Consider the following 10,114-nt stretch of genomic DNA (forward strand, 5'->3'; position numbering starts at 1 on the left):
GTGCTTTAACTCCTTTGCCTGAAGCACAGTACCTTATGCAGGAAAAGTCAAAGTAAATTACATGGAGCACCTTTGCAGAATTTTTCAAGCTTGAGTATGTAACAGTATGCATCTAAATAAGTGGCCTGATTTTTTGAAGTGCTGATCACCCACAACACCCGCTGCAGTTTAGATCACTCATTCAGTAGAGAGGTACGATGACAACTATTACTTATCTCTTCATAAAAGCTGTAACAAACCTCTTACATATCCTGGTTCTTTGGCAGTTTACAGGGATAGGGACAGAACTCAGTTCCTCCTGTTCTAAAAGTACAAGAGTCCTTTATCTGCTGTAAAGAATAAAATATCTTCCAGCTGTTTAGCAGTGTACAGCTTATGGAATTCCATTGGACACTTTTCCTTCCAACTATCTGACAGCAATGCACACAAGCACTAGGTAATGCAATTATAAATTACTTAAAACATTTGTTACTTGTTGAATATTACTTGCCATAAGGATGTAAGCTGTGCCATAGTGGATCAGGCCAAGGGTCTGTCTAGAACACTTCACTGATTCCCCCAACACCTTTCCCTTCTGCCATCAGAGGGAGACCCTGGAACCTGCCTACCTAAAGTATACCAAGCTGTAGCCCTTCTACTGCCTCCTCAACCTCTTTTTGAGATTCTGGCTGCACTTTTCCCAACACCTTTTATTTTATGTACACTGCATCTATATCCCCACAAAGTCCTGGGGACTTGTGGTCAACCACTTCCTGGCCCTGCCCAAATTGTCTGTCTACCAGATCAGGAAACATGCTGATCAGGATGAATCCAGCTAACTGTGGATGCTATCTTCTGTTCCCTTTTCTACTCCAGATGGAGTTTCACTGAGTGGTGTCCACAGAGTCCTTAGATGCATTCAAGGGGTAGCGGGTACTAGCTTCTCTGCTCAGTGTCCTCCCTTGGTACCCTAGTTATTAACCTATGATCTGCACTCCCATTCCTAATTTATCATGATTTGTCCTGAAGATTTAATACTTACACATTTAGTGACCATCATAGGAGGCTTGTAGTTTCCTGGTAGTCTTATGCCCACCAGCAATATATAGCAAATAGGCCCATCTTCAGCACTAACAAATAGTAGATGCTTTGGAGGGAAAGCATATGAATAAGGTATTCCTACAGCGACCGTACCCCATCTTACCCTCCCTGGCATCAACTAGCATTAATTTAGGATGTTGCTTTCCCACATCTACTTCTTATGCAAAACAAATGTTTTCTGGAGTGTTATCAGTGCCAAATGTATAGATAGAAATAGAAAAGTATTGATATATAGCTTGTAATGCTAATAGTTAATGCATCATGGAAAAACCCCCACAATTCAAACAGTTACAGAAATATATACAGAAATGCATAGCTGGGTTTTGATATAAAGCACTTGAAAATACATGCGTGTATTTGTTAATAATATACTAGAGGTTACATAGAGTTTTAAATGTACTTCAATCAAACAGCTTCAGCACAAAAGCAGCACTTCTACCATGTATCACATTACAATTAAATGTATAATCTTAACTCTGACCATAGACGGATAAATGTATATATACTAGGCCTGTGCGAAGCAGCTAATATTCGCTTTGGATTCAGATTCAGCCGATTTTGGGGACAGCAATTCAATTCAGGGATTTGAGTCACTGTCCCGAATTGATTCGGCCAAATCCGATTCAGAGATTCAGCCGCTGCCGAATCTCTGAATCAAAAAGACCCCATGTCCTGCCCACTCTCCCAGCCCCATCAATAGCTGCCCCGCCCCAGCCCTGCATCCTGGCTCTTAAAGAAAAAAAAAAAAAAGCCCCGCACTCACAAGTTTCTGCCAGGCAGGGGGGCAATCCCCACTGTCCCACGCTTGTGGGGGACTCTGCCATGAGCCCCCAGAAGGCCTAACAGCCACTGCAGCAGCCAGTGAGTGCAGGGCTTTTTTTCTTTTCTTAAAGAGCCGGGGAACTGGGTCCAGGCAGGGTAGGCGTTAATGGGGCTGGGAAAACAGGTAGGAGTCGGGGGGCACTCAGTGGGGCTGGGGGAGCAGGCAGGGGATAGGGCCCCCCCAACACCCACTACTTACCAGCACAGAGTCCGGGTCCAGCTCCCTGCAGCAGTGAATGGGGACTGCCCACATTTCTGAAGTTCTCTGAATCTTTTCTGGATCAATTTGAAGAGCTTTGAATTGATTTGGACCTTTTTAATAGTCTCCCGATTCGATTCAGATTCAGAGATTCGGCCACTGAATCAGGCCAAACTGAATCAGCACCCGAAGCGTCGCACAGCCCTAATATATACTCTTTATAGACATGGCAAAACATTTAATCTGATATTTTTATCACATGCTATAAATTAATCAATACTACAAAGTATCCAGTGATACTGCTTTTGAGCAGCAGGGAGAAAGTTGGTGAATACATCATGGGTGTTTGCATGTTGACAGCATAAGCATGCTCATTGTTGAGACAGGGACTCCAAGGCCATGTCCAGAAAAGCATGGCTGGGCGGTATGTGGTGCTGCAGACACGTCTGCACGCCACCTACCACACATTCAGGTGTTCTCCATGCTGCAAGGTAGCAGCACACATAGGAGTGAGGCGGGGAGGTTGACCCTGGGAGATCCAGGGGTCCATGAATGATGTGTGCCCCTGGAGGCTGGGGGGGGGGACAGCAAGCTCTGGCAGGTAGCAGCAGTGCTGTCGGCAGTGGGAGCATGGTGGCAGTAAGCGGGAGGCTCCCATAGGCAGCCGTGGCACTGTCAGCGGCAGGGGTGTGTGTGGTGGGGGGGTGAGTGGCGACTGCCCGCAGGTGCCACTGGCAGTGTCACCAGCGCCTTTTCTCAGGGGGTGCACTGTCACACTCAGGGGGTGTCCTCTACGCATCACCAATGCCAGGGTCAAAAAAAGAAGCTGGGTGGCACATGCAGGGACAGTGTGCGCCACCCAAAACTGGTACCTGGCCAGCTGGAGCCAGCCAGGCTCTGAGCATCAGGATCGCTGCTGATCCAGCCCCAGGAGGCCCCTAGGACCCCAGGTAAGGCTGCTGGGGCCAGCCCAGTGCCTTCCCTTCCCCACCTGAGGTAATATGCCACATGCCAGAGGACACATGGGCACAGGCGTTCCCCAGGGAAACAAATGTCCACACTTGTATGGACACAGCCTAGGAGTGCATTTGGGTTGTGTGGTATTTTCATGTTAAGAAAGGAAAATTAACTTTGCCTTATGCTGATATTCTTGACTGTTAATACTTATGTTTATGGGGCTTGAACTCAAGCAACCTTAATTCTAAAGCAAATGAAAGCTTGTTTGGAAGGGGAATAAATATCCACCTACAAAACAGAGAAAATTATGCTAAAATTATGGTAAAGTGACAAAATCAACTGCCCAGAAACAACCATATTTAAGGTCATCTCTCACCTTAATTTGTCCCTTCATACACAAGTTTTATGATAGTCTTTAGCTACATCACTTCTCCATGTTCTGAAGTGGGGTATGCTCTTATATTTAAAGACTGTTCTGCTCTAGTTTCCAAACCTGTCTGTCTCCCACCCCAGTGCAGTTTATGCCTCTCTTGGCTTTGACTATGCACCCTAATCTTGTTTCTGCCTCCATCCCAACATTCTGATTTCTTCCAGCCTCCAGTTCCCACCACCCTTTTCTCTCCCCTCACCCCCCACTTTTAATTCCTCAGTCTCTTAATTTCCCCAGACCTGGAAATCTCCCTTCTTCTCCACTATGCCTGGGCACCAACCAGGAGAGCACTGAGAGCACAAAAGATACAGGTTCTCTGCTCTTAGATCTTTCCTATGCAGGACTCAGCACAACAGTTTGCATCTGAGTGGCCTCTAGGGAAAGGCCTGCTTGGTTCCTGCAGCTCCTGGCTGGAGCATATGCAGTCCAGTCACTGCTCAAGAGCCAATGCCCCTTTTCCTCCAACCAAATCTCAAGCCCTTCCTCCAAAGTACAGATGTGGTGGGGTTTCTCAGTAAAGTAGTTATTAAGAACTTCTTTTTTAACCTAGAGAAAACAATTGAATTTTTCCTAAAATCATTCTCAGAAAACAGCTGAATCATTTTGACTGAAAGTTTCCCAAAAGTTTTTAGCCTGCAGCAGACGCAAGGCATGGAAAATTTGATTAAATTAAAAGCAATTGAAAAGCCTTATAATGCAGTGTACGACATTATTATAAGCAGCGCTACCACTTGTCCTCACAAATACACCACCTACAGTAATGGTATCCAGATAGTAAATTACAGAAGTATAAGATAAATTGCATTAGTCATGCACTTTGAATTTCTCACCTGCCCTCATACCACTAATCTATTTCTACTGAGGCTTCTACTGATATTCTATAGAATCTACATTTTTACCTTTACACAGCTTTTCGCCATCTCATGCTTTAAAAATGAAAAGATGAAATGCCAAAACCTCACGGATGTTTTATTTTCCCACAAATTTGTGGAATTTCTCCAAAAATTCTATCAGCTTGCATTATCCGATGAGTAATATTGAGACTCTGCCTGGTAACACCTTGAAGGGGAGAAATCTTGCTACCTCTCATAATTAGAAATTGAATTTATGCAAAACTGGAAAAATTAGTTTCTTCCCTTTAATAATGTAACAATATTTTATTCAATCTTTGGAACATCTTTAGATCTTCACAGTGTGGCCCAATTGTATATTAGATTATTTTCAGAGGTTTTTGAGGTGTACAGGTTACATCATTTTCTCTCTCGGTGCCCTCTTCAGTTGGACTCAAATTTAAGGTTAGTAATTAAATTACTGACCAAGGTCAGGAAGAATTGGGACACGCTAACAAGTTACTGCAAAGTGAGCTAATTTACAAATTTACAGCATATCAACCACACTTTATAGTAACTTCCCATAGGCACACACATATGCTGCAATAAATGCAAGGTAGTTCATTGAAGGGGAGCTGCCTTGCTTTTACCACAGGGTCAGAGTGATGTACACAGTCAGTAGTTACTATCAAATAGCTGTTGTGTTGTAAGTGTGCATCTTAACTTATCTCATGGTAACTTGCTTGTGTACTCATACTTAAGGTATGTGCAGTGGGACTCTAAAAATAGCAAATTCAAAATAATCCTAAACATAACTTCTTTGGTCTGCTAATTTAGGTTAATTTAATTAACTATTTCCAATCAGCATTCAAATGACCATTTTGTATGAAATCCTTTAAGAAAAATCATAATCTAGGGATTCTATACCATCTAGCTGTTACATGACAAATCAATCCTTACAGAAGTTGCCAAATTTAAGGCATCTGCTCAGAATATTTTGAACACTGGCTCAGAATTAGACTGTGCTGTCCTACAACAGAAGTAGACCACTGTGAAAAACTGACAACGGCTCAAGGTGCTTCCCCCCTAGCTCTAGTGATGGAAGACAAAGTTAAAACACAAAGGTCCTACTCTAATGCAGCAATCATCCAGTACTATTTTATTTGACAACTGCAAGGTACTGCATTAAAAGGCCCCTTCATAACTATTTTAGCATTTTTGTTATTTTGCATATTGCATAGAATTAAAATTACAACTGCATTTCAGTAACACAAATAATAATTCTGTTCCCATTTCTTCAACATAAAGTCAAGTAATTTTCCTTTTGTCTTAGCAGACAGCACTGAACACTAAGTTAACTAGCTTCAAAGAGAAACAGAAAATATATATTTGCAATTTTTCTTTCCATAGGAGCAGCAGGGCTGACCAGCCTAACATAGATCTGTATTCAGACCAATGAGATGTCTCCCCGGGGCTATTTGTTTTCCAGGAGAAAGTGCATTCTCCCTGGTCCTCTTCACAAGTCAGACTGTCATTCTGGTCTTCCTTCTTCTCCCAGACACCTAACACCCATACTCCCAGAAGGCCTACTGCAGAGAGTTGACATTGATCTGTCACTCTACAGGACTGTCTATAAGCTGCCCAAATATTTTACTTCCATGTTAAAAGCCTTCTCATCTCATCATCAAAACAAGGTTCCCAAGGACCCATCTTAATATCCACATTTTTGTTAGGGTGAATGATTAGGAGTAGTGAAAAGCCACTGACTTAGAAGGTGAGATGACTGACATTTGGGAAATTTGGAAAAGGGCTGTATTACGAAGCTATTCTGTTGCCATGTTGTTTAAGTGTCCATATATAAAAATACCATTTTATGTATTCTACAGTATGTTTAGAGGTGCATATATTTTCATCCAAATAAATAAAGGATAGGTAAGAAACCACATAGTCTGATCATTAATTTGAAAAGATATGAACATTCTGACAAAAAAGGGGAAAAAGACAAATTCACCATGGATTGCTAGAATAGCCTATGTGGGGATACCTTCTGAAACTGCACTATTTTGCCTTAAAACAGCACAGAAAATTTCTCATTTGCAAAGGGTCAAGGCAACTCAAAACACAGCAGATACCAATCTCCTGGGTTCCATCTTTGGCTGGAGCTAGAAACTTCCATGGTCTTTACCAAAGTAAGGGCTGAGGGAAGGGGAAAGATTTTAATGCCAACTAGTCAAAATCAGTTTTGTGCATGTTTTACTGCTTTGCATTCATAAATGTCCATTATCGCATCTTACTATTTTCCACAACAGAAATATTATTGAGAGTGAAAATGAACAACAAAGTTCAAGTCTCAGGGATAGCATGACACAAATCCCCACATCCCTATGACCTGTTGCCCGCGAGTTTGTAGAATCTAACATTCCTTAAACATTTTTCATAGGTAAAGGTTTGTTTTGTGTGTTGGACATCCTTCCATTGAAAATGCACTTGCCTCCCTCTTGCCTCCCCCTTGCATTCTTTATTCACCCTTCTCTCACACCAACTTCCTTTATCAAAATAGCACAGAACATCTCCTTCTTCCAATCACAGGACAAATACAAATTCAAATAAAAAATAGGAGGGAGGAAAAACTGTTTCAAAGAACCCCCTTTCCTCTAAAAATTATATGAAAACTGTATGAGAAAAAAATTACACCAACACAACACCTTTATTTCTTAAGATACAACACTCTAGTTAAGCAGACTTGAACCTTTATTAACACATATGGGATAACTCCTCAGAGGAGTCAGAGAAATACTATAAATTGAATTATCTCAGATGAGTTTGTGAACCTACAGCAATCTAGATCTTAAATAAACAGTTACCAAACTACCAACAAAACTTATTCCTTGTCATCAAAGAAGGAACAAAAATAGCATTCTAATGCTAGCATGCTACCTGTGCATGTACTGGAACCAATTCAAATATATTTCCCAGTGCACAGACTCCAAGCTGAGGCCACAAATTTCCCTTAATAGAAGGACCTAGGGATTATTTTGAACCATTACTTCAAATCCAATCATGGATTACATTCCAGAAATGCTCTGGCCAATTTGGAGCTCAAACAATGTGGCCATCATTCAGTTGCATAAGGCCACAGTCAGAAGTGTAAGTCTGCTGTAGTTTTCAAAGTTACATTGCTTGAGTGAATGTAAGCTAAAATATATATAATATGGTTATAGACACAATATGCCCAAAGGGCTTTTAAAAAGGAAATTATTTAATTTTGTGACAGCTTTACCAACGCAGGCTCAGTAGTACAATGGAATGAAAACTGCCGAAATCAGAATCACAACCACAGACTTCTTTGAGAAAAACAAACCAGAGTGAAATTCAGAGTTAAAATATGAACCATGTCCAGCTATTCAGCCACAGCCACTTCTACGAAAGCTACATTTTTTAAAGAAACTATTAAAACGTGCACCTACGTGCACTCACATGTATGCATACATCCCAGAATCTGGGAGCACATCAGTCTGCATGAGAAAGAGTTGTGCAATATCCCCACAACTCCAGCCTAGAGTTAGGTGTTGATCTACACATACATTAGTGAAGAAATGCCTTAAAGACAAAAAACACCTGCAATGCCTTTACTAGCGAGTCATCTGCCAAAATCACTTCTCATGTTCCTTAAGGTTATACACTGGAAGAAAGAGATAAAATACCACAATGAATTAGAAACATGAAATAAAGGAAAAGAGAAAAGAATCTGAAGCTGTAGGAAATGGATCTACACATGTTGACTCTTGGCTGTTAAGTGATAAAGGCTAAGGCTAATGTAATGTAATGTAAAGGTTCAATCTTGCCATCTTTACATAGGCAAATTTCTAATTGTAGTGCACTGCTTGAAGACTGCATGTGCAGACCTTAAATATTCACAAGTTATATAAAAAGGCAAAGAACAAAAAGATGAAAAGCTACAGAATCTTAATTGTAGTGTTTAGGAGATTTGTTTGTTTGTTTAAATCTGAAGCCCAGAGGAAAATGAAGCTATGATCATTTTATAAACCCTGAAATAGTCTAGCCTGGCAGCTGCTTAGAGAACTGTAGAAAGGAAGGAGGAGATAGTGGCCATGCCTACTTAAGACGCTTTACTGCACAGTAGATTAGTCTAGTGTGCAGTAAAGGGTCACCGTCTATACATGCAGGAGCTTACTGCACAGTAAATTAGTTTACTGTGCAGTAAATTTATTACCTGCATACATATATACAGGTAGTAAATTTACTGCATAGTAAAGCCAAATAGCATTAATTGTACATGTAGATGTGCCCAGTCTTAGAAAGCCCAAGAGCAACACCTTCAGCTAATTAAAAAGCAAAACTGACACGCTTAATAGGTAATCTTGTTTGGTCCTCCTCTGCCAAAAAGATGGAGGCTGAGATACAGGGCAAGGAAACCTGATAATGGCTAGATGATGATTTCAGGAATTGGGAATGCCCTTTCCGCCTTAAGGATAACAAACAGGCCTGGAAAAAATAATTGTTAAATGAGAATTATAAAATAGTCTCCACATCCTGGCTTTTTTTTTTCTTTGAACTAAACCTGGTTATTTTGAAGTTCATAAACAAAAAAAATCCTGTTTATCCTGTGTGTTCTTGTGTTCTGTGACTGTGTGGAAATTACAACATGTAGACAGCAAAGGCTTCTACTACCATTAAATTTAGCAGCACCAGAGTTAACATTTGTGAAGACCTTGCTATATTCACAGAACCATCTTATTGCCTTATCAATTAAATCTGCTGAGATCCTCAGATGGTTCTGTCACTCTGCACTTTATCATGGCAACAAAAGCAAGATAAAAAGGGGGGAAAAAAACTTACATGAAACCTACCTCTGGCTTACTCACACCAAGAATCTAAAAGTTCACAAAGTAAAGAGCATTTGTCATTAGAAATAAAATGTTGTGTCCTTTTTAAAGATGTTAATTACATCCATCATTTCTGAACAACTGCTGGTTGTGGCTGACATGATGCCAGCAGTGACATAGGCCACGTAAGTATAAGAGAGTGATCATAAACCACTTCCCAAACTAGTTTCATACTAGTTCAATTGCATGAGAAGTATTAAAAGCATTGAGCATTTTGATGTATTAGGCTTTTAAAAGTGTAAAATCGTTAATAAAATATGCAAGGAACTACCATCTCTTTGTAGTGTCAACAAAGAGCATCCAGCAAAAGAAATGCAATCCATATTTAGAAATACCATTTAACAGTTTAGCTATAGTTGAAAATATTTATGGTACAGATTTCTGTATCTCTTTCAAAAGAAACAGGATAGCATGAGAATTTTAAATGATATATTTTTAGTTATTTAGATACTCATACTATCTTGAGTGTTTAACTAAAAAGAATTTATAAATGGCAACCTAGTGCAAGGCTGAAACAACCTCAGATGTATAATAAATAAAGCTAATAAACCTCAAGTATAACAAACACAATTGGAACCATAAAAAACTATACACACAGACACATAAATGAGTTGAAAATACCATTAAAATAATAACTCTATTTACTCCAAATAAGAACACAGACATGGTAAACAGTGAACTTAAATAAGTAGTCCAAAATCAAAGAGAAAATGAGTATCATAGCCACCAGAATCCATTTTTTTTCTTCAAGGACCAATGGCCCTGACAACATTTGTGATGGTTCACCACAATATTTCTGGATCATAGATTAATAGATTCATAGATGCTAAGGTCGGAAGGGACCTCAATAGATCATCGAGTCCGACCCCCTGCATAGGCAGGAAAGAGT

The sequence above is a fragment of the Alligator sinensis genome, unplaced genomic scaffold (genome assembly GCF_000455745.1).
Source record: "Alligator sinensis unplaced genomic scaffold, ASM45574v1 scaffold554_1, whole genome shotgun sequence".
NCBI lineage: Eukaryota > Metazoa > Chordata > Crocodylia > Alligatoridae > Alligator > Alligator sinensis.